At 49.2% G+C, this 20,513-nt stretch overlaps 12 non-coding genes across 12 annotated transcripts; all 12 read right to left on the bottom strand.

Moving 5' to 3' along the window:
* Nucleotides 1-469: 469 nt before the first annotated feature.
* On the bottom strand, nt 470-547 carry LOC135230334 (small nucleolar RNA SNORD115). Its single transcript, XR_010320979.1, has one exon. It is a non-coding gene; the product is annotated as a small nucleolar RNA SNORD115 (small nucleolar RNA).
* A 1,618-nt stretch (nt 548-2,165) lies between these two features.
* LOC135230347 (small nucleolar RNA SNORD115) lies at nt 2,166-2,246 on the bottom strand. The gene has a single exon (XR_010320992.1). It is a non-coding gene; the product is annotated as a small nucleolar RNA SNORD115 (small nucleolar RNA).
* Nucleotides 2,247-3,863: 1,617 nt separating this feature from the next.
* LOC135230325 (small nucleolar RNA SNORD115) lies at nt 3,864-3,941 on the bottom strand. The gene has a single exon (XR_010320970.1). It is a non-coding gene; the product is annotated as a small nucleolar RNA SNORD115 (small nucleolar RNA).
* A 1,617-nt stretch (nt 3,942-5,558) lies between these two features.
* Nucleotides 5,559-5,639, bottom strand: LOC111747997 (small nucleolar RNA SNORD115). The gene has a single exon (XR_002783940.1). It is a non-coding gene; the product is annotated as a small nucleolar RNA SNORD115 (small nucleolar RNA).
* A 1,617-nt stretch (nt 5,640-7,256) lies between these two features.
* LOC135230324 (small nucleolar RNA SNORD115) lies at nt 7,257-7,334 on the bottom strand. Its single transcript, XR_010320969.1, has one exon. It is a non-coding gene; the product is annotated as a small nucleolar RNA SNORD115 (small nucleolar RNA).
* Nucleotides 7,335-8,952: 1,618 nt separating this feature from the next.
* On the bottom strand, nt 8,953-9,033 carry LOC135230342 (small nucleolar RNA SNORD115). The gene has a single exon (XR_010320987.1). It is a non-coding gene; the product is annotated as a small nucleolar RNA SNORD115 (small nucleolar RNA).
* A 1,617-nt stretch (nt 9,034-10,650) lies between these two features.
* On the bottom strand, nt 10,651-10,728 carry LOC135230323 (small nucleolar RNA SNORD115). The gene has a single exon (XR_010320968.1). It is a non-coding gene; the product is annotated as a small nucleolar RNA SNORD115 (small nucleolar RNA).
* A 1,617-nt stretch (nt 10,729-12,345) lies between these two features.
* On the bottom strand, nt 12,346-12,426 carry LOC111747974 (small nucleolar RNA SNORD115). The gene has a single exon (XR_002783918.1). It is a non-coding gene; the product is annotated as a small nucleolar RNA SNORD115 (small nucleolar RNA).
* A 1,617-nt stretch (nt 12,427-14,043) lies between these two features.
* Nucleotides 14,044-14,121, bottom strand: LOC111748012 (small nucleolar RNA SNORD115). The gene has a single exon (XR_002783955.2). It is a non-coding gene; the product is annotated as a small nucleolar RNA SNORD115 (small nucleolar RNA).
* Nucleotides 14,122-15,739: 1,618 nt separating this feature from the next.
* On the bottom strand, nt 15,740-15,820 carry LOC111747957 (small nucleolar RNA SNORD115). The gene has a single exon (XR_002783901.1). It is a non-coding gene; the product is annotated as a small nucleolar RNA SNORD115 (small nucleolar RNA).
* A 1,617-nt stretch (nt 15,821-17,437) lies between these two features.
* LOC111748011 (small nucleolar RNA SNORD115) lies at nt 17,438-17,515 on the bottom strand. Its single transcript, XR_002783954.2, has one exon. It is a non-coding gene; the product is annotated as a small nucleolar RNA SNORD115 (small nucleolar RNA).
* Nucleotides 17,516-19,133: 1,618 nt separating this feature from the next.
* Nucleotides 19,134-19,214, bottom strand: LOC111747970 (small nucleolar RNA SNORD115). The gene has a single exon (XR_002783914.2). It is a non-coding gene; the product is annotated as a small nucleolar RNA SNORD115 (small nucleolar RNA).
* Between the last annotated feature and the right edge of the window lie 1,299 nt (nt 19,215-20,513).

Raw genomic sequence — 20,513 nt, 5'->3', positions numbered from 1 at the left:
TTTTTCTAGTTGGCCGCTTCTCCCATTTCAGTAGGCCGTATCGGACTTGGACCCAGGCTATCGAAGATGACCCCAGCGCACATTTTTCAGGATTCTCTGATTCCTAAGTATCCACCCACGCACATCACCGCCACTTAGTCAACCAGGCAAAGTCAAGCACACACCAGGGGACATGCCTCAGCTTTGCCAGCAAACCCTACTGCCTTTTGCGGTGTATCCTCACTTGCCTAAGTGTCAGATGGGGCCAGGGCAAATCACGGGAAATCCCTCACCTCTTGTCCTCGCAACGGTGAACTCCTCGGAGGCAGGTTTTGCTAAAGGACACAAAAAGAGGAAAAGAGCCAAGGAATCAGCCTGACCAAAATCGGCCACCCAGGTCTTTTGGATTACTTGGTGCAGGTGAAAGAAATCAAAATGGGAGTCCGCTCTAAAGAAGATCGGTAAGGCGGGGCCAAAGGACTTTCCCACAGGGCCTCAGCATAACCTCTCTGAGCATGATTTTTAGGTCAGCATCTCTCTTCGAGACAGATTATGTCATCATTGACCCCAGCCATATCACTCCCCAGGAAAAATCCCCTGAGACCTGAAGATGCTTACCACAAATGTCTTCCTTCCACGCAGGAAGGACAGTGGATGAGAGGGTTCACATATCGTCTTCCCGTTTCCCGGGCAGTTGGCTTGACCCCCATGAAAGCGGGACAAGAGACATCGACCTCACTAACCCTTTGAAAAGGGGAAATCAGTAAGACAGAGATCCCAGGAGAGAAACTCATTTCCCTAAGGCTATGCTTTCAGCCAGACATTGGCGAACACATGGACAAAATCAAGACAGCCATTTGCAACCCACTGGGGAGTCTGCTGACCCATGACAGAAGGAGAGAATCATGCAGTATTCAGAACAAGGCATAGAGGTCTCTGGATGTAGCACAAATTTTCAGGAGGACCCAGGCAAAAGGAGACTTTGCAATTGATTAAGCCTGACTGAGGTGTTGAAGGCAGCCAAATATGCGTCCACGGGCACTGTCCAGCGTGTGCGGACTCCCGGGAAATGGCACCCAAGAGTTCCCAGTACCGGGGGACCTTCAAATCAGCTGGAGGACATTTGGAAAAGAATAGCTTTCCAAGAATTCTGCCAACACTTGTTAAAATTGCCACAGTCCTTCAACGCTTTCATTTCACCACTGAGCCATGGAGAGACGCAATCGAATCTACCTCAGGCCCCAATAATCCCCAGAGAGGGAACACATCTCCTCCTGTATATCAAGCATCAGAGGATCCCGTGGGGCACACGGAAAAGGAGTTCTATGGAATCTCTACAAGATTCCGAAGATCTGTCAAGAAAATGATCTTTCCACATGTGGAAGGCAGCAGTTATGCCTGCATTTCCTGATTAGACTCTCAGCAGATCCTGACCTCCTGTGGCATGAACCTGAAACTAGTCGTGACGCTCGCGACCCACTTACCGAATGGTATTGAACCTGACATTAGCTTTCTGACTCAAATATTGGTGCTGCTGCCTTTTCTTCAATCCTACAACGAGGTGTCAGGCTACTCAGTTCTTCACCCAATACCAGGATGTCTGGGAAAGAGGCCCTGGAGATCCTAAGAGTCCAGTCGCCACTGACACAGGCTTTCAACTAGGGCAAGTCTCTCTGGTTTCTCCAGTAGAGCTGCTACACACTCCCAGCCAGTAAACAGTTGAGAGTTGAAAATATTCTCAAAATTCCGTAGACATACCCGACTGGGAACCGGACTATCAAAAATTACTCAAGTGGAAATTCTTCTAGGTTCCTGTGCTTCCTAACTATCCACCGGTGCATATCACCGCCCCTTGGTCAATCGGTCAGGTCAAGCTCAAGGCAGGGGACACGTCTCAGCCTTTCCACAAAACCCGACTGCCTCTTGGGCTCCATATTCACTTGTCTAGGTATCCCCAGGGACAAGGGAAAACCGCCGTCATTCACTCACCTTGAGTTCTTCCGGTGGTCAACCTCTTGAAAGCAGGTCTTTCTAAATCACAGACAAAGAGGAAAAGAGCCAAGGAATCAGCATGACAAAAATCGGTCAGGGAGGAGTTTCTGATGACTTGGTGATGGAAAAAGGGATCAAAACGGGGGTCCACTCTAAAGGAGATCATTAACGTTGGGGAAAAGGAGTTTCTCTCTGGGCCTCAGCGTGATCCTATTGTGCATGATTTTTATGTCATCATCTCTCTTCGAGACAAGTTGAGGTGTCTTCATTGACCCGAGACATCTCAAACCCCGGGAAAAATCACCTGAGTCCTCAAGGTCCTCACCACTGACATCGTCCTTCCAGCCCGCAATCACGCAGGAGGAGAAGGTTCGCACATCCTCTTCCGGTGTCCCGGGGAGTAGCTTGACCCTCATGAAAGCAGTAAAACAGGCTTCGACCTTGCAATCCTTTTAGGAAGGGCAAAGAGGTAAGTCAGACATCAGACGAGAGACATTCATTGCCTAACAGCTATGCTTTTTCCACATATAGCCCAAAATAGGGACAAAATCAAGACACACACTTCTGGCCCGTTAGTGAGACTGCTGACCCTTGACAGAAAGGCAGACACGTGCCAGATCAAGACAAGGCGTAGAGGGCTCCGAATGGAGAAAAATACTCAGGCAGTCCCAGCCAAGAACAGGCTTTTCATTTGATCAGCCCCGGCTAATGTCTACAAGGAAGCCAAATCTGTGTCCCCAGGCACGGATCCGTGCCGAGCACTTCCAGGAAATGACATCCACGGGTTCCCAAAACTGGGGATCTTCAAAGGAGCTGTGGGACACTCGGAAGAGTGCTTTCACCAAGAATTTGGCCCGAAATTCCACTAGGCATTTCCAGAGTTTGATTTCAACCTTGTGCCATGGAGAGACACACTCCAGGCCACCTCATTCCCCAAGAATGGCAACACAGGGAACACATCTCCTCCTGTTTATCAACCATCAGAGGATTCCTTGGCACAAAGAGAGCAGGAGTCTTATGGAACCTCTACAGGATTCCAACGAACTCTGTAGGAACAGTGATCTTTGCACATGTGCAAGGCAGCACTTACGCCTGCTTTCACTGTCTAGAGCTCCAGGGAAACATGACCTCCTGTGGCATCAACCTGAAAGTGCTCCTGACCCTCGTGTCCCCTTCACACCTGGCATCGACCCTGACTTTAGATTTTCTATGCAGTTATCTGTGCAGCTACCTTTACTTGAAAGCTGGAGCCAGCTATCAGACTACTGAGTCGCTCATCCAATTTCAAGATTCATGGGAAAAGCGCCCTGCAAATCCTACGAGTCCAACCGCAACTGACACACGCTTTCAATTACAGCAAGTTGACCGGTCTCCTGTAGAGCTCTGAGCCATTCACATCTCATAAATATCTCAGGAAAATACATTTTTCTAGTTGGCCGCTTCTCCCATTTCAGTAGGCCGTATCGGACTTGGACCCAGGCTATCGAAGATGACCCCAGCGCACATTTTTCAGGATTCTCTGATTCCTAAGTATCCACCCACGCACATCACCGCCACTTAGTCAACCAGGCAAAGTCAAGCACACACCAGGGGACATGCCTCAGCTTTGCCAGCAAACCCTACTGCCTTTTGCGGTGTATCCTCACTTGCCTAAGTGTCAGATGGGGCCAGGGCAAATCACGGGAAATCCCTCACCTCTTGTCCTCACAACGGTGAACTCCTCGGAGGCAGGTTTTGCTAAAGGACACAAAAAGAGGAAAAGAGCCAAGGAATCAGCCTGACCAAAATCGGCCACCCAGGTCTTTTGGATTACTTGGTGCAGGTGAAAGAAATCAAAATGGGAGTCCGCTCTAAAGAAGATCGGTAAGGCGGGGCCAAAGGACTTTCCCACAGGGCCTCAGCATAACCTCTCTGAGCATGATTTTTAGGTCATCATCTCTCTTCCAGACAGAAAATGTCATCATTGACCCCAGCCATATCACTCCCCAGGAAAAATCCCCTGAGACCTGAAGATGCTTACCACAAATGTCTTCCTTCCACGCAGGAAGGACAGTGGATGAGAGGGTTCACACATCGTCTTCCCCTTTCCCGGGCAGTTGGCTTGACCCCCATGAAAGCGGGACAAGAGACATCGACCTCACTAACCCTTTGAAAAGGGGAAATCAGTAAGACAGGGATCCCAGGAGAGAAACTCATTTCCCTAAGGCTATGCTTTCAGCCAGACATTCGCGAACACATGGACAAAATCAAGACAGCCATTTGCAACCCACTGGGGAGTCTGCTGACCCATGACAGAAGGAGAGAATCATGCAGTATTCAGAACAAGGCATAGAGGTCTCTGGATGTAGCACAAATTTTCAGGAGGACCAGGCAAAAGGAGACTTTGCAATTGATTAAGCCTGACTGAGGTGTTGAAGGCAGCCAAATATGCGTCCACGGGGAATGTCCAGCGTGTGCGGACTCCCGGGAAATGGCACACAAGAGTCCCCAGTACCGGGGGACCTTCAAATCAGCTGGAGGACATTTGGAAAAGAATAGCTTTCCAAGAATTCTGCCAACACTTGTTAAAATTGCCACAGTCCTTCAACGCTTTCATTTCACCACTGAGCCATGGAGAGACGCAATCGAATCTACCTCAGGCCCCAATAATCCCCAGAGAGGGAACACATCTCCTCCTGTATATCAAGCATCAGAGGATCCCGTGGGGCACACGGAAAAGGAGTTCTATGGAATCTCTACAAGATTCCGAAGATCTGTCAAGAAAATGATCTTTCCACATGTGGAAGGCAGCAGTTATGCCTGCATTTCCTGATTAGACTCTCAGCAGATCCTGACCTCCTGTGGCATGAACCTGAAACTAGTCGTGACGCTCGCGACCCACTTACCGAATGGTATTGAACCTGACATTAGCTTTCTGACTCAAATATTGGTGCTGCTGCCTTTTCTTCAATCCTACAACGAGGTGTCAGGCTACTCAGTTCTTCACCCAATACCAGGATGTCTGGGAAAGAGGCCCTGGAGATCCTAAGAGTCCAGTCGCCACTGACACAGGCTTTCAACTAGGGCAAGTCTCTCTGGTTTCTCCAGTAGAGCTGCTAGACACTCCCATCGCGTAAATAGTTGAGAGTTGAAAATATTCTCAAAATTCCGTAGACATACCCGACTGGGAACCGGACTATCAAAAATTACTCAAGTGGAAATTCTTCTAGGTTCCTGTGCTTCCTAACTATCCACCCGTGCATATCACCGCCCCTTGGTCAATCGGTCAGGTCAAGCTCAAGGCAGGGGACACGTCTCAGCCTTTCCACAAAACCCGACTGCCTCTTGGGCTCCATATTCACTTGTCTAGGTATCCCCAGGGACAAGGGAAAACCGCCGTCATTCACTCACCTTGAGTTCTTCCGGTGGTCAACCTCTTGAAAGCAGGTCTTTCTAAATCACAGACAAAGAGGAAAAGAGCCAAGGAATCAGCATGACAAAAATCGGTCAGGGAGGAGTTTCTGATGACTTGGTGATGGAAAAAGGGATCAAAACGGGGGTCCACTCTAAAGGAGATCATTAACGTTGGGGAAAAGGAGTTTCTCTCTGGGCCTCAGCGTGATCCTATTGTGCATGATTTTTATGTCATCATCTCTCTTCGAGACAAGTTGAGGTGTCTTCATTGACCCGAGACATCTCAAACCCCGGGAAAAATCACCTGAGTCCTCAAGGTCCTCACCACTGACATCGTCCTTCCAGCCCGCAATCACGCAGGAGGAGAAGGTTCGCACATCCTCTTCCGGTGTCCCGGGGAGTAGCTTGACCCTCATGAAAGCAGTAAAACAGGCTTCGACCTTGCAATCCTTTTAGGAAGGGCAAAGAGGTAAGTCAGACATCAGACGAGAGACATTCATTGCCTAACAGCTATGCTTTTTCCACATATAGCCCAAAATAGGGACAAAATCAAGACACACACTTCTGGCCCGTTAGTGAGACTGCTGACCCTTGACAGAAAGGCAGACACGTGCCAGATCAAGACAAGGCGTAGAGGGCTCCGAATGGAGAAAAATACTCAGGCAGTCCCAGCCAAGAACAGGCTTTTCATTTGATCAGCCCCGGCTAATGTCTACAAGGAAGCCAAATCTGTGTCCCCAGGCACGGATCCGTGCCGAGCACTTCCAGGAAATGACATCCACGGGTTCCCAAAACTGGGGATCTTCAAAGGAGCTGTGGGACACTCGGAAGAGTGCTTTCACCAAGAATTTGGCCCGAAATTCCACTAGGCATTTCCAGAGTTTGATTTCAACCTTGTGCCATGGAGAGACACACTCCAGGCCACCTCATTCCCCAAGAATGGCAACACAGGGAACACATCTCCTCCTGTTTATCAACCATCAGAGGATTCCTTGGCACAAAGAGAGCAGGAGTCTTATGGAACCTCTACAGGATTCCAACGAACTCTGTAGGAACAGTGATCTTTGCACATGTGCAGGGCAGCACTTACGCCTGCTTTCACTGTCTAGAGCCCCAGGGAAACATGACCTCCTGTGGCATCAACCTGAAAGTGCTCCTGACCCTCGTGTCCCCTTCACACCTGGCATCGACCCTGACTTTAGATTTTCTACGCAGTTATCTGTGCAGCTACCTTTACTTGAAAGCTGGAGCCAGCTATCAGACTACTGAGTCGCTCATCCAATTTCAAGATTCATGGGAAAAGCGCCCTGCAAATCCTACGAGTCCAACCGCAACTGACACACGCTTTCAATTACAGCAAGTTGACCGGTCCCCTGTAGAGCTCTGAGCCATTCACATCTCATAAATATCTCAGGAAAATACATTTTTCTAGTTGGCCGCTTCTCCCATTTCAGTAGGCCGTATCGGACTTGGACCCAGGCTATCGAAGATGACCCCAGCGCACATTTTTCAGGATTCTCTGATTCCTAAGTATCCACCCACGCACATCACCGCCACTTAGTCAACCAGGCAAAGTCAAGCACACACCAGGGGACATGCCTCAGCTTTGCCAGCAAACCCTACTGCCTTTTGCGGTGTATCCTCACTTGCCTAAGTGTCAGATGGGGCCAGGGCAAATCACGGGAAATCCCTCACCTCTTGTCCTCGCAACGGTGAACTCCTCGGAGGCAGGTTTTGCTAAAGGACACAAAAAGAGGAAAAGAGCCAAGGAATCAGCCTGACCAAAATCGGCCACCCAGGTCTTTTGGATTACTTGGTGCAGGTGAAAGAAATCAAAATGGGAGTCCGCTCTAAAGAAGATCGGTAAGGCGGGGCCAAAGGACTTTCCCACAGGGCCTCAGCATAACCTCTCTGAGCATGATTTTTAGGTCATCATCTCTCTTCCAGACAGAAAATGTCATCATTGACCCCAGCCATATCACTCCCCAGGAAAAATCCCCTGAGACCTGAAGATGCTTACCACAAATGTCTTCCTTCCACGCAGGAAGGACAGTGGATGAGAGGGTTCACACATCGTCTTCCCCTTTCCCGGGCAGTTGGCTTGACCCCCATGAAAGCGGGACAAGAGACATCGACCTCACTAACCCTTTGAAAAGGGGAAATCAGTAAGACAGGGATCCCAGGAGAGAAACTCATTTCCCTAAGGCTATGCTTTCAGCCAGACATTCGCGAACACATGGACAAAATCAAGACAGCCATTTGCAACCCACTGGGGAGTCTGCTGACCCATGACAGAAGGAGAGAATCATGCAGTATTCAGAACAAGGCATAGAGGTCTCTGGATGTAGCACAAATTTTCAGGAGGACCCAGGCAAAAGGAGACTTTGCAATTGATTAAGCCTGACTGAGGTGTTGAAGGCAGCCAAATATGCGTCCACGGGCACTGTCCAGCGTGTGCGGACTCCCGGGAAATGGCACCCAAGAGTCCCCAGTACCGGGGGGCCTTCAAATCAGCTGGAGGACATTTGGAAAAGAATAGCTTTCCAAGAATTCTGCCAACACTTGTTAAAATTGCCACAGTCCTTCAACGCTTTCATTTCACCACTGAGCCATGGAGAGACGCAATCGAATCTACCTCAGGCCCCAATAATCCCCAGAGAGGGAACACATCTCCTCCTGTATATCAAGCATCAGAGGATCCCGTGTGGCACACGGAATAGGAGTTCTATGGAATCTCTACAAGATTCCAAAGATCTGTCAAGAAAATGATCTTTCCACATGTGGAAGGCAGCAGTTATGCCTGCATTTCCTGATTAGACTCTCAGCAGATCCTGACCTCCTGTGGCATGAACCTGAAACTAGTCGTGACGCTCGCGACCCACTTACCGAATGGTATTGAACCTGACATTAGCTTTCTGACTCAAATATTGGTGCTGCTGCCTTTTCTTCAATCCTACAACGAGGTGTCAGGCTACTCAGTTCTTCACCCAATACCAGGATGTCTGGGAAAGAGGCCCTGGAGATCCTAAGAGTCCAGTCGCCACTGACACAGGCTTTCAACTAGGGCAAGTCTCTCTGGTTTCTCCAGTAGAGCTGCTAGACACTCCCATCGCGTAAATAGTTGAGAGTTGAAAATATTCTCAAAATTCCGTAGACATACCCGACTGGGAACCGGACTATCAAAAATTACTCAAGTGGAAATTCTTCTAGGTTCCTGTGCTTCCTAACTATCCACCCGTGCATATCACCGCCCCTTGGTCAATCGGTCAGGTCAAGCTCAAGGCAGGGGACACGTCTCAGCCTTTCCACAAAACCCGACTGCCTCTTGGGCTCCATATTCACTTGTCTAGGTATCCCCAGGGACAAGGGAAAACCGCCGTCATTCACTCACCTTGAGTTCTTCCGGTGGTCAACCTCTTGAAAGCAGGTCTTTCTAAATCACAGACAAAGAGGAAAAGAGCCAAGGAATCAGCATGACAAAAATCGGTCAGGGAGGAGTTTCTGATGACTTGGTGATGGAAAAAGGGATCAAAACGGGGGTCCACTCTAAAGGAGATCATTAACGTTGGGGAAAAGGAGTTTCTCTCTGGGCCTCAGCGTGATCCTATTGTGCATGATTTTTATGTCATCATCTCTCTTCGAGACAAGTTGAGGTGTCTTCATTGACCCGAGACATCTCAAACCCCGGGAAAAATCACCTGAGTCCTCAAGGTCCTCACCACTGACATCGTCCTTCCAGCCCGCAATCACGCAGGAGGAGAAGGTTCGCACATCCTCTTCCGGTGTCCCGGGGAGTAGCTTGACCCTCATGAAAGCAGTAAAACAGGCTTCGACCTTGCAATCCTTTTAGGAAGGGCAAAGAGGTAAGTCAGACATCAGACGAGAGACATTCATTGCCTAACAGCTATGCTTTTTCCACATATAGCCCAAAATAGGGACAAAATCAAGACACACACTTCTGGCCCGTTAGTGAGACTGCTGACCCTTGACAGAAAGGCAGACACGTGCCAGATCAAGACAAGGCGTAGAGGGCTCCGAATGGAGAAAAATACTCAGGCAGTCCCAGCCAAGAACAGGCTTTTCATTTGATCAGCCCCGGCTAATGTCTACAAGGAAGCCAAATCTGTGTCCCCAGGCACGGATCCGTGCCGAGCACTTCCAGGAAATGACATCCACGGGTTCCCAAAACTGGGGATCTTCAAAGGAGCTGTGGGACACTCGGAAGAGTGCTTTCACCAAGAATTTGGCCCGAAATTCCACTAGGCATTTCCAGAGTTTGATTTCAACCTTGTGCCATGGAGAGACACACTCCAGGCCACCTCATTCCCCAAGAATGGCAACACAGGGAACACATCTCCTCCTGTTTATCAACCATCAGAGGATTCCTTGGCACAAAGAGAGCAGGAGTCTTATGGAACCTCTACAGGATTCCAACGAACTCTGTAGGAACAGTGATCTTTGCACATGTGCAGGGCAGCACTTAGGCCTGCTTTCACTGTCTAGAGCCCCAGGGAAACATGACCTCCTGTGGCATCAACCTGAAAGTGCTCCTGACCCTCGTGTCCCCTTCACACCTGGCATCGACCCTGACTTTAGATTTTCTACGCAGTTATCTGTGCAGCTACCTTTACTTGAAAGCTGGAGCCAGCTATCAGACTACTGAGTCGCTCATCCAATTTCAAGATTCATGGGAAAAGCGCCCTGCAAATCCTACGAGTCCAACCGCAACTGACACACGCTTTCAATTACAGCAAGTTGACCGGTCTCCTGTAGAGCTCTGAGCCATTCACATCTCATAAATATCTCAGGAAAACCCATTTTTCTAGTTGGCCGCTTCTCCCATTTCAGTAGGCCGTATCGGACTTGGACCCAGGCTATCGAAGATGACCCCAGCGCACATTTTTCAGGATTCTCTGATTCCTAAGTATCCACCCACGCACATCACCGCCACTTAGTCAACCAGGCAAAGTCAAGCACACACCAGGGGACATGCCTCAGCTTTGCCAGCAAACCCTACTGCCTTTTGCGGTGTATCCTCACTTGCCTAAGTGTCAGATGGGGCCAGGGCAAATCACGGGAAATCCCTCACCTCTTGTCCTCGCAACGGTGAACTCCTCGGAGGCAGGTTTTGCTAAAGGACACAAAAAGAGGAAAAGAGCCAAGGAATCAGCCTGACCAAAATCGGCCACCCAGGTCTTTTGGATTACTTGGTGCAGGTGAAAGAAATCAAAATGGGAGTCCGCTCTAAAGAAGATCGGTAAGGCGGGGCCAAAGGACTTTCCCACAGGGCCTCAGCATAACCTCTCTGAGCATGATTTTTAGGTCATCATCTCTCTTCCAGACAGAAAATGTCATCATTGACCCCAGCCATATCACTCCCCAGGAAAAATCCCCTGAGACCTGAAGATGCTTACCACAAATGTCTTCCTTCCACGCAGGAAGGACAGTGGATGAGAGGGTTCACACATCGTCTTCCCCTTTCCCGGGCAGTTGGCTTGACCCCCATGAAAGCGGGACAAGAGACATCGACCTCACTAACCCTTTGAAAAGGGGAAATCAGTAAGACAGGGATCCCAGGAGAGAAACTCATTTCCCTAAGGCTATGCTTTCAGCCAGACATTCGCGAACACATGGACAAAATCAAGACAGCCATTTGCAACCCACTGGGGAGTCTGCTGACCCATGACAGAAGGAGAGAATCATGCAGTATTCAGAACAAGGCATAGAGGTCTCTGGATGTAGCACAAATTTTCAGGAGGACCAGGCAAAAGGAGACTTTGCAATTGATTAAGCCTGACTGAGGTGTTGAAGGCAGCCAAATATGCGTCCACGGGGAATGTCCAGCGTGTGCGGACTCCCGGGAAATGGCACACAAGAGTCCCCAGTACCGGGGGACCTTCAAATCAGCTGGAGGACATTTGGAAAAGAATAGCTTTCCAAGAATTCTGCCAACACTTGTTAAAATTGCCACAGTCCTTCAACGCTTTCATTTCACCACTGAGCCATGGAGAGACGCAATCGAATCTACCTCAGGCCCCAATAATCCCCAGAGAGGGAACACATCTCCTCCTGTATATCAAGCATCAGAGGATCCCGTGGGGCACACGGAAAAGGAGTTCTATGGAATCTCTACAAGATTCCGAAGATCTGTCAAGAAAATGATCTTTCCACATGTGGAAGGCAGCAGTTATGCCTGCATTTCCTGATTAGACTCTCAGCAGATCCTGACCTCCTGTGGCATGAACCTGAAACTAGTCGTGACGCTCGCGACCCACTTACCGAATGGTATTGAACCTGACATTAGCTTTCTGACTCAAATATTGGTGCTGCTGCCTTTTCTTCAATCCTACAACGAGGTGTCAGGCTACTCAGTTCTTCACCCAATACCAGGATGTCTGGGAAAGAGGCCCTGGAGATCCTAAGAGTCCAGTCGCCACTGACACAGGCTTTCAACTAGGGCAAGTCTCTCTGGTTTCTCCAGTAGAGCTGCTAGACACTCCCATCGCGTAAATAGTTGAGAGTTGAAAATATTCTCAAAATTCCGTAGACATACCCGACTGGGAACCGGACTATCAAAAATTACTCAAGTGGAAATTCTTCTAGGTTCCTGTGCTTCCTAACTATCCACCCGTGCATATCACCGCCCCTTGGTCAATCGGTCAGGTCAAGCTCAAGGCAGGGGACACGTCTCAGCCTTTCCACAAAACCCGACTGCCTCTTGGGCTCCATATTCACTTGTCTAGGTATCCCCAGGGACAAGGGAAAACCGCCGTCATTCACTCACCTTGAGTTCTTCCGGTGGTCAACCTCTTGAAAGCAGGTCTTTCTAAATCACAGACAAAGAGGAAAAGAGCCAAGGAATCAGCATGACAAAAATCGGTCAGGGAGGAGTTTCTGATGACTTGGTGATGGAAAAAGGGATCAAAACGGGGGTCCACTCTAAAGGAGATCATTAACGTTGGGGAAAAGGAGTTTCTCTCTGGGCCTCAGCGTGATCCTATTGTGCATGATTTTTATGTCATCATCTCTCTTCGAGACAAGTTGAGGTGTCTTCATTGACCCGAGACATCTCAAACCCCGGGAAAAATCACCTGAGTCCTCAAGGTCCTCACCACTGACATCGTCCTTCCAGCCCGCAATCACGCAGGAGGAGAAGGTTCGCACATCCTCTTCCGGTGTCCCGGGGAGTAGCTTGACCCTCATGAAAGCAGTAAAACAGGCTTCGACCTTGCAATCCTTTTAGGAAGGGCAAAGAGGTAAGTCAGACATCAGACGAGAGACATTCATTGCCTAACAGCTATGCTTTTTCCACATATAGCCCAAAATAGGGACAAAATCAAGACACACGCTTCTGGCCCGTTAGTGAGACTGCTGACCCTTGACAGAAAGGCAGACACGTGCCAGATCAAGACAAGGCGTAGAGGGCTCCGAATGGAGAAAAATACTCAGGCAGTCCCAGCCAAGAACAGGCTTTTCATTTGATCAGCTCCGGCTAATGTCTACAAGGAAGCCAAATCTGTGTCCCCAGGCACGGATCCGTGCCGAGCACTTCCAGGAAATGACATCCACGGGTTCCCAAAACTGGGGATCTTCAAAGGAGCTGTGGGACACTCGGAAGAGTGCTTTCACCAAGAATTTGGCCCGAAATTCCACTAGGCATTTCCAGAGTTTGATTTCAACCTTGTGCCATGGAGAGACACACTCCAGGCCACCTCATTCCCCAAGAATGGCAACACAGGGAACACATCTCCTCCTGTTTATCAACCATCAGAGGATTCCTTGGCACAAAGAGAGCAGGAGTCTTATGGAACCTCTACAGGATTCCAACGAACTCTGTAGGAACAGTGATCTTTGCACATGTGCAGGGCAGCACTTAGGCCTGCTTTCACTGTCTAGAGCTCCAGGGAAACATGACCTCCTGTGGCATCAACCTGAAAGTGCTCCTGACCCTCGTGTCCCCTTCACACCTGGCATCGACCCTGACTTTAGATTTTCTACGCAGTTATCTGTGCAGCTACCTTTACTTGAAAGCTGGAGCCAGCTATCAGACTACTGAGTCGCTCATCCAATTTCAAGATTCATGGGAAAAGCGCCCTGCAAATCCTACGAGTCCAACCGCAACTGACACACGCTTTCAATTACAGCAAGTTGACCGGTCTCCTGTAGAGCTCTGAGCCATTCACATCTCATAAATATCTCAGGAAAATACATTTTTCTAGTTGGCCGCTTCTCCCATTTCAGTAGGCCGTATCGGACTTGGACCCAGGCTATCGAAGATGACCCCAGCGCACATTTTTCAGGATTCTCTGATTCCTAAGTATCCACCCACGCACATCACCGCCACTTAGTCAACCAGGCAAAGTCAAGCACACACCAGGGGACATGCCTCAGCTTTGCCAGCAAACCCTACTGCCTTTTGCGGTGTATCCTCACTTGCCTAAGTGTCAGATGGGGCCAGGGCAAATCACGGGAAATCCCTCACCTCTTGTCCTCGCAACGGTGAACTCCTCGGAGGCAGGTTTTGCTAAAGGACACAAAAAGAGGAAAAGAGCCAAGGAATCAGCCTGACCAAAATCGGCCACCCAGGTCTTTTGGATTACTTGGTGCAGGTGAAAGAAATCAAAATGGGAGTCCGCTCTAAAGAAGATCGGTAAGGCGGGGCCAAAGGACTTTCCCACAGGGCCTCAGCATAACCTCTCTGAGCATGATTTTTAGGTCATCATCTCTCTTCGAGACAGATTATGTCATCATTGACCCCAGCCATATCACTCCCCAGGAAAAATCCCCTGAGACCTGAAGATGCTTACCACAAATGTCTTCCTTCCACGCAGGAAGGACAGTGGATGAGAGGGTTCACACATCGTCTTCCCGTTTCCCGGGCAGTTGGCTTGACCCCCATGAAAGCGGGACAAGAGACATCGACCTCACTAACCCTTTGAAAAGGGGAAATCAGTAAGACAGAGATCCCAGGAGAGAAACTCATTTCCCTAAGGCTATGCTTTCAGCCAGACATTCGCGAACACATGGACAAAATCAAGACAGCCATTTGCAACCCACTGGGGAGTCTGCTGACCCATGACAGAAGGAGAGAATCATGCAGTATTCAGAACAAGGCATAGAGGTCTCTGGATGTAGCACAAATTTTCAGGAGGACCCAGGCAAAAGGAGACTTTGCAATTGATTAAGCCTGAATGAGGTGTTGAAGGCAGCCAAATATGCTTCCACGGGCACTGTCCAGCGTGTGCGGACTCCCGGGAAATGGCACCCAAGAGTCCCCAGTACCGGGGGGCCTTCAAATCAGCTGGAGGACATTTGGAAAAGAATAGCTTTCCAAGAATTCTGCCAACACTTGTTAAAATTGCCACAGTCCTTCAACGCTTTCATTTCACCACTGAGCCATGGAGAGACGCAATCGAATCTACCTCAGGCCCCAATAATCCCCAGAGAGGGAACACATCTCCTCCTGTATATCAAGCATCAGAGGATCCCGTGGGGCACACGGAAAAGGAGTTCTATGGAATCTCTACAAGATTCCAAAGATCTGTCAAGAAAATGATCTTTCCACATGTGGAAGGCAGCAGTTATGCCTGCATTTCCTGATTAGACTCTCAGCAGATCCTGACCTCCTGTGGCATGAACCTGAAACTAGTCGTGACGCTCGCGACCCACTTACCGAATGGTATTGAACCTGACATTAGCTTTCTGACTCAAATATTGGTGCTGCTGCCTTTTCTTGAATGCTACAAAGAGGTGTCAGGCTACTCAGTTCTTCACCCAATACCAAGATGTCTGGGAAAGAGGCCCTGGAGATCCTAAGAGTCCAGTCGCCACTGACACAGGCTTTCAACTAGGGCAAGTCTCTCTGGTTTCTCCAGTAGAGCTGCTAGACACTCCCATCGCGTAAATAGTTGAGAGTTGAAAATATTCTCAAAATTCCGTAGACATACCCGACTGGGAACCGGACTAACAAAAATTACTCAAGTGGAAATTCTTCTAGGTTCCTGTGCTTCCTAACTATCCACCCGTGCATATCACCGCCCCTTGGTCAATCGGTCAGGTCAAGCTCAAGGCAGGGGACACGTCTCAGCCTTTCCACAAAACCCGACTGCCTCTTGGGCTCCATATTCACTTGTCTAGGTATCCCCAGGGACAAGGGAAAACCGCCGTCATTCACTCACCTTGAGTTCTTCCGGTGGTCAACCTCTTGAAAGCAGGTCTTTCTAAATCACAGACAAAGAGGAAAAGAGCCAAGGAATCAGCATGACAAAAATCGGTCAGGGAGGAGTTTCTGATGACTTGGTGATGGAAAAAGGGATCAAAACGGGGGTCCACTCTAAAGGAGATCATTAACGTTGGGGAAAAGGAGTTTCTCTCTGGGCCTCAGCGTGATCCTATTGTGCATGATTTTTATGTCATCATCTCTCTTCGAGACAAGTTGAGGTGTCTTCATTGACCCGAGACATCTCAAACCCCGGGAAAAATCACCTGAGTCCTCAAGGTCCTCACCACTGACATCGTCCTTCCAGCCCGCAATCACGCAGGAGGAGAAGGTTCGCACATCCTCTTCCGGTGTCCCGGGGAGTAGCTTGACCCTCATGAAAGCAGTAAAACAGGCTTCGACCTTGCAATCCTTTTAGGAAGGGCAAAGAGGTAAGTCAGACATCAGACGAGAGACATTCATTGCCTAACAGCTATGCTTTTTCCACATATAGCCCAAAATAGGGACAAAATCAAGACACACACTTCTGGCCCGTTAGTGAGACTGCTGACCCTTGACAGAAAGGCAGACACGTGCCAGATCAAGACAAGGCGTAGAGGGCTCCGAATGGAGAAAAATACTCAGGCAGTCCCAGCCAAGAACAGGCTTTTCATTTGATCAGCCCCGGCTAATGTCTACAAGGAAGCCAAATCTGTGTCCCCAGGCACGGATCCGTGCCAAGCACTTCCAGGAAATGACATCCACGGGTTCCCAAAACTGGGGATCTTCAAAGGAGCTGTGGGACACTCGGAAGAGTGCTTTCACCAAGAATTTGGCCCGAAATTCCACTAGGCATTTACAGAGTTTGATTTCAACCTTGTGCCATGGAGAGACACACTCCAGGCCACCTCATTCCCCAAGAATGGCAACACAGGGAACACATCTCCTCCTGTTTATCAACCATCAGAGGATTCCTTGGCACAAAGAGAGCAGGAGTCTTATGGAACCTCTACAGGATTCCAACGAACTCTGTAGGAACAGTGATCTTTGCACATGTGCAGGGCAGCACTTAGGCCTGCTTTCACTGTCTAGAGCTCCAGGGAAACATGACCTCCTGTGGCATCAACCTGAAAGTGCTCCTGACCCTCGTGTCCCCTTCACACCTGGCATCGACCCTGACTTTAGATTTTCTACGCAGTTATCTGTGCAGCTACCTTTACTTGAAAGCTGGAGCCAGCTATCAGACTACTGAGTCGCTCATCCAATTTCAAGATTCATGGGAAAAGCGCCCTGCAAATCCTACGAGTCCAACCGCAACTGACACACGCTTTCAATTACAGCAAGTTGACCGGTCTCCTGTAGAGCTCTGAGCCATTCACATCTCATAAATATCTCAGGAAAATACATTTTTCTAGTTGGCCGCTTCTCCCATTTCAGTAGGCCGTATCGGACTTGGACCCAGGCTATCGAAGATGACCCCAGCGCACATTTTTCAGGATTCTCTGATTCCTAAGTATCCACCCACGCACATCACCGCCACTTAGTCAACCAGGCAAAGTCAAGCACACACCAGGGGACATGCCTCAGCTTTGCCAGCAAACCCTACTGCCTTTTGCGGTGTATCCTCACTTGCCTAAGTGTCAGATGGGGCCAGGGCAAATCACGGGAAATCCCTCACCTCTTGTCCTCGCAACGGTGAACTCCTCGGAGGCAGGTTTTGCTAAAGGACACAAAAAGAGGAAAAGAGCCAAGGAATCAGCCTGACCAAAATCGGCCACCCAGGTCTTTTGGATTACTTGGTGCAGGTGAAAGAAATCAAAATGGGAGTCCGCTCTAAAGAAGATCGGTAAGGCGGGGCCAAAGGACTTTCCCACAGGGCCTCAGCATAACCTCTCTGAGCATGATTTTTAGGTCATCATCTCTCTTCGAGACAGATTATGTCATCATTGACCCCAGCCATATCACTCCCCAGGAAAAATCCCCTGAGACCTGAAGATGCTTACCACAAATGTCTTCCTTCCACGCAGGAAGGACAGTGGATGAGAGGGTTCACACATCGTCTTCCCGTTTCCCGGGCAGTTGGCTTGACCCCCATGAAAGCGGGACAAGAGACATCGACCTCACTAACCCTTTGAAAAGGGGAAATCAGTAAGACAGAGATCCCAGGAGAGAAACTCATTTCCCTAAGGCTATGCTTTCAGCCAGACATTCGCGAACACATGGACAAAATCAAGACAGCCATTTGCAACCCACTGGGGAGTCTGCTGACCCATGACAGAAGGAGAGAATCATGCAGTATTCAGAACAAGGCATAGAGGTCTCTGGATGTAGCACAAATTTTCAGGAGGACCCAGGCAAAAGGAGACTTTGCAATTGATTAAGCCTGAATGAGGTGTTGAAGGCAGCCAAATATGCTTCCACGGGCACTGTCCAGCGTGTGCGGACTCCCGGGAAATGGCACCCAAGAGTCCCCAGTACCGGGGGACCTTCAAATCAGCTGGAGGACATTTGGAAAAGAATAGCTTTCCAAGAATTCTGCCAACACTTGTTAAAATTGCCACAGTCCTTCAACGCTTTCATTTCACCACTGAGCCATGGAGAGACGCAATCGAATCTACCTCAGGCCCCAATAATCCCCAGAGAGGGAACACATCTCCTCCTGTATATCAAGCATCAGAGGATCCCGTGGGGCACACGGAAAAGGAGTTCTATGGAATCTCTACAAGATTCCAAAGATCTGTCAAGAAAATGATCTTTCCACATGTGGAAGGCAGCAGTTATGCCTGCATTTCCTGATTAGACTCTCAGCAGATCCTGACCTCCTGTGGCATGAACCTGAAACTAGTCGTGACGCTCGCGACCCACTTACCGAATGGTATTGAACCTGACATTAGCTTTCTGACTCAAATATTGGTGCTGCTGCCTTTTCTTGAATGCTACAAAGAGGTGTCAGGCTACTCAGTTCTTCACCCAATACCAAGATGTCTGGGAAAGAGGCCCTGGAGATCCTAAGAGTCCAGTCGCCACTGACACAGGCTTTCAACTAGGGCAAGTCTCTCTGGTTTCTCCAGTAGAGCTGCTAGACACTCCCATCGCGTAAATAGTTGAGAGTTGAAAATATTCTCAAAATTCCGTAGACATACCCGACTGGGAACCGGACTAACAAAAATTACTCAAGTGGAAATTCTTCTAGGTTCCTGTGCTTCCTAACTATCCACCCGTGCATATCACCGCCCCTTGGTCAATCGGTCAGGTCAAGCTCAAGGCAGGGGACACGTCTCAGCCTTTCCACAAAACCCGACTGCCTCTTGGGCTCCATATTCACTTGTCTAGGTATCCCCAGGGACAAGGGAAAACCGCCGTCATTCACTCACCTTGAGTTCTTCCGGTGGTCAACCTCTTGAAAGCAGGTCTTTCTAAATCACAGACAAAGAGGAAAAGAGCCAAGGAATCAGCATGACAAAAATCGGTCAGGGAGGAGTTTCTGATGACTTGGTGATGGAAAAAGGGATCAAAACGGGGGTCCACTCTAAAGGAGATCATTAACGTTGGGGAAAAGGAGTTTCTCTCTGGGCCTCAGCGTGATCCTATTGTGCATGATTTTTATGTCATCATCTCTCTTCGAGACAAGTTGAGGTGTCTTCATTGACCCGAGACATCTCAAACCCCGGGAAAAATCACCTGAGTCCTCAAGGTCCTCACCACTGACATCGTCCTTCCAGCCCGCAATCACGCAGGAGGAGAAGGTTCGCACATCCTCTTCCGGTGTCCCGGGGAGTAGCTTGACCCTCATGAAAGCAGTAAAACAGGCTTCGACCTTGCAATCCTTTTAGGAAGGGCAAAGAGGTAAGTCAGACATCAGACGAGAGACATTCATTGCCTAACAGCTATGCTTTTTCCACATATAGCCCAAAATAGGGACAAAATCAAGACACACACTTCTGGCCCGTTAGTGAGACTGCTGACCCTTGACAGAAAGGCAGACACGTGCCAGATCAAGACAAGGCGTAGAGGGCTCCGAATGGAGAAAAATACTCAGGCAGTCCCAGCCAAGAACAGGCTTTTCATTTGATCAGCCCCGGCTAATGTCTACAAGGAAGCCAAATCTGTGTCCCCACGCACGGATCCGTGCCGAGCACTTCCAGGAAATGACATCCACGGGTTCCCAAAACTGGGGATCTTCAAAGGAGCTGTGGGACACTCGGAAGAGTGCTTTCACCAAGAATTTGGCCCGAAATTCCACTAGGCATTTCCAGAGTTTGATTTCAACCTTGTGCCATGGAGAGACACACTCCAGGCCACCTCATTCCCCAAGAATGGCAACACAGGGAACACATCTCCTCCTGTTTATCAACCATCAGAGGATTCCTTGGCACAAAGAGAGCAGGAGTCTTATGGAACCTCTACAGGATTCCAACGAACTCTGTAGGAACAGTGATCTTTGCACATGTGCAGGGCAGCACTTACGCCTGCTTTCACTGTCTAGAGCTCCAGGGAAACATGACCTCCTGTGGCATCAACCTGAAAGTGCTCCTGACCCTCGTGTCCCCTTCACACCTGGCATCGACCCTGACTTTAGATTTTCTACGCAGTTATCTGTGCAGCTACCTTTACTTGAAAGCTGGAGCCAGCTATCAGACTACTGAGTCGCTCATCCAATTTCAAGATTCATGGGAAAAGCGCCCTGCAAATCCTACGAGTCCAACCGCAACTGACACACGCTTTCAATTACAGCAAGTTGACCGGTCTCCTGTAGAGCTCTGAGCCATTCACATCTCATAAATATCTCAGGAAAATACATTTTTCTAGTTGGCCGCTTCTCCCATTTCAGTAGGCCGTATCGGACTTGGACCCAGGCTATCGAAGATGACCCCAGCGCACATTTTTCAGGATTCTCTGATTCCTAAGTATCCACCCACGCACATCACCGCCACTTAGTCAACCAGGCAAA

This window comes from Loxodonta africana, unplaced genomic scaffold, assembly GCF_030014295.1.
Source record: "Loxodonta africana isolate mLoxAfr1 unplaced genomic scaffold, mLoxAfr1.hap2 scaffold_99, whole genome shotgun sequence".
Lineage (NCBI taxonomy): Eukaryota > Metazoa > Chordata > Mammalia > Proboscidea > Elephantidae > Loxodonta > Loxodonta africana.
This window is presented reverse-complemented; position numbering and strand designations above follow the sequence as displayed.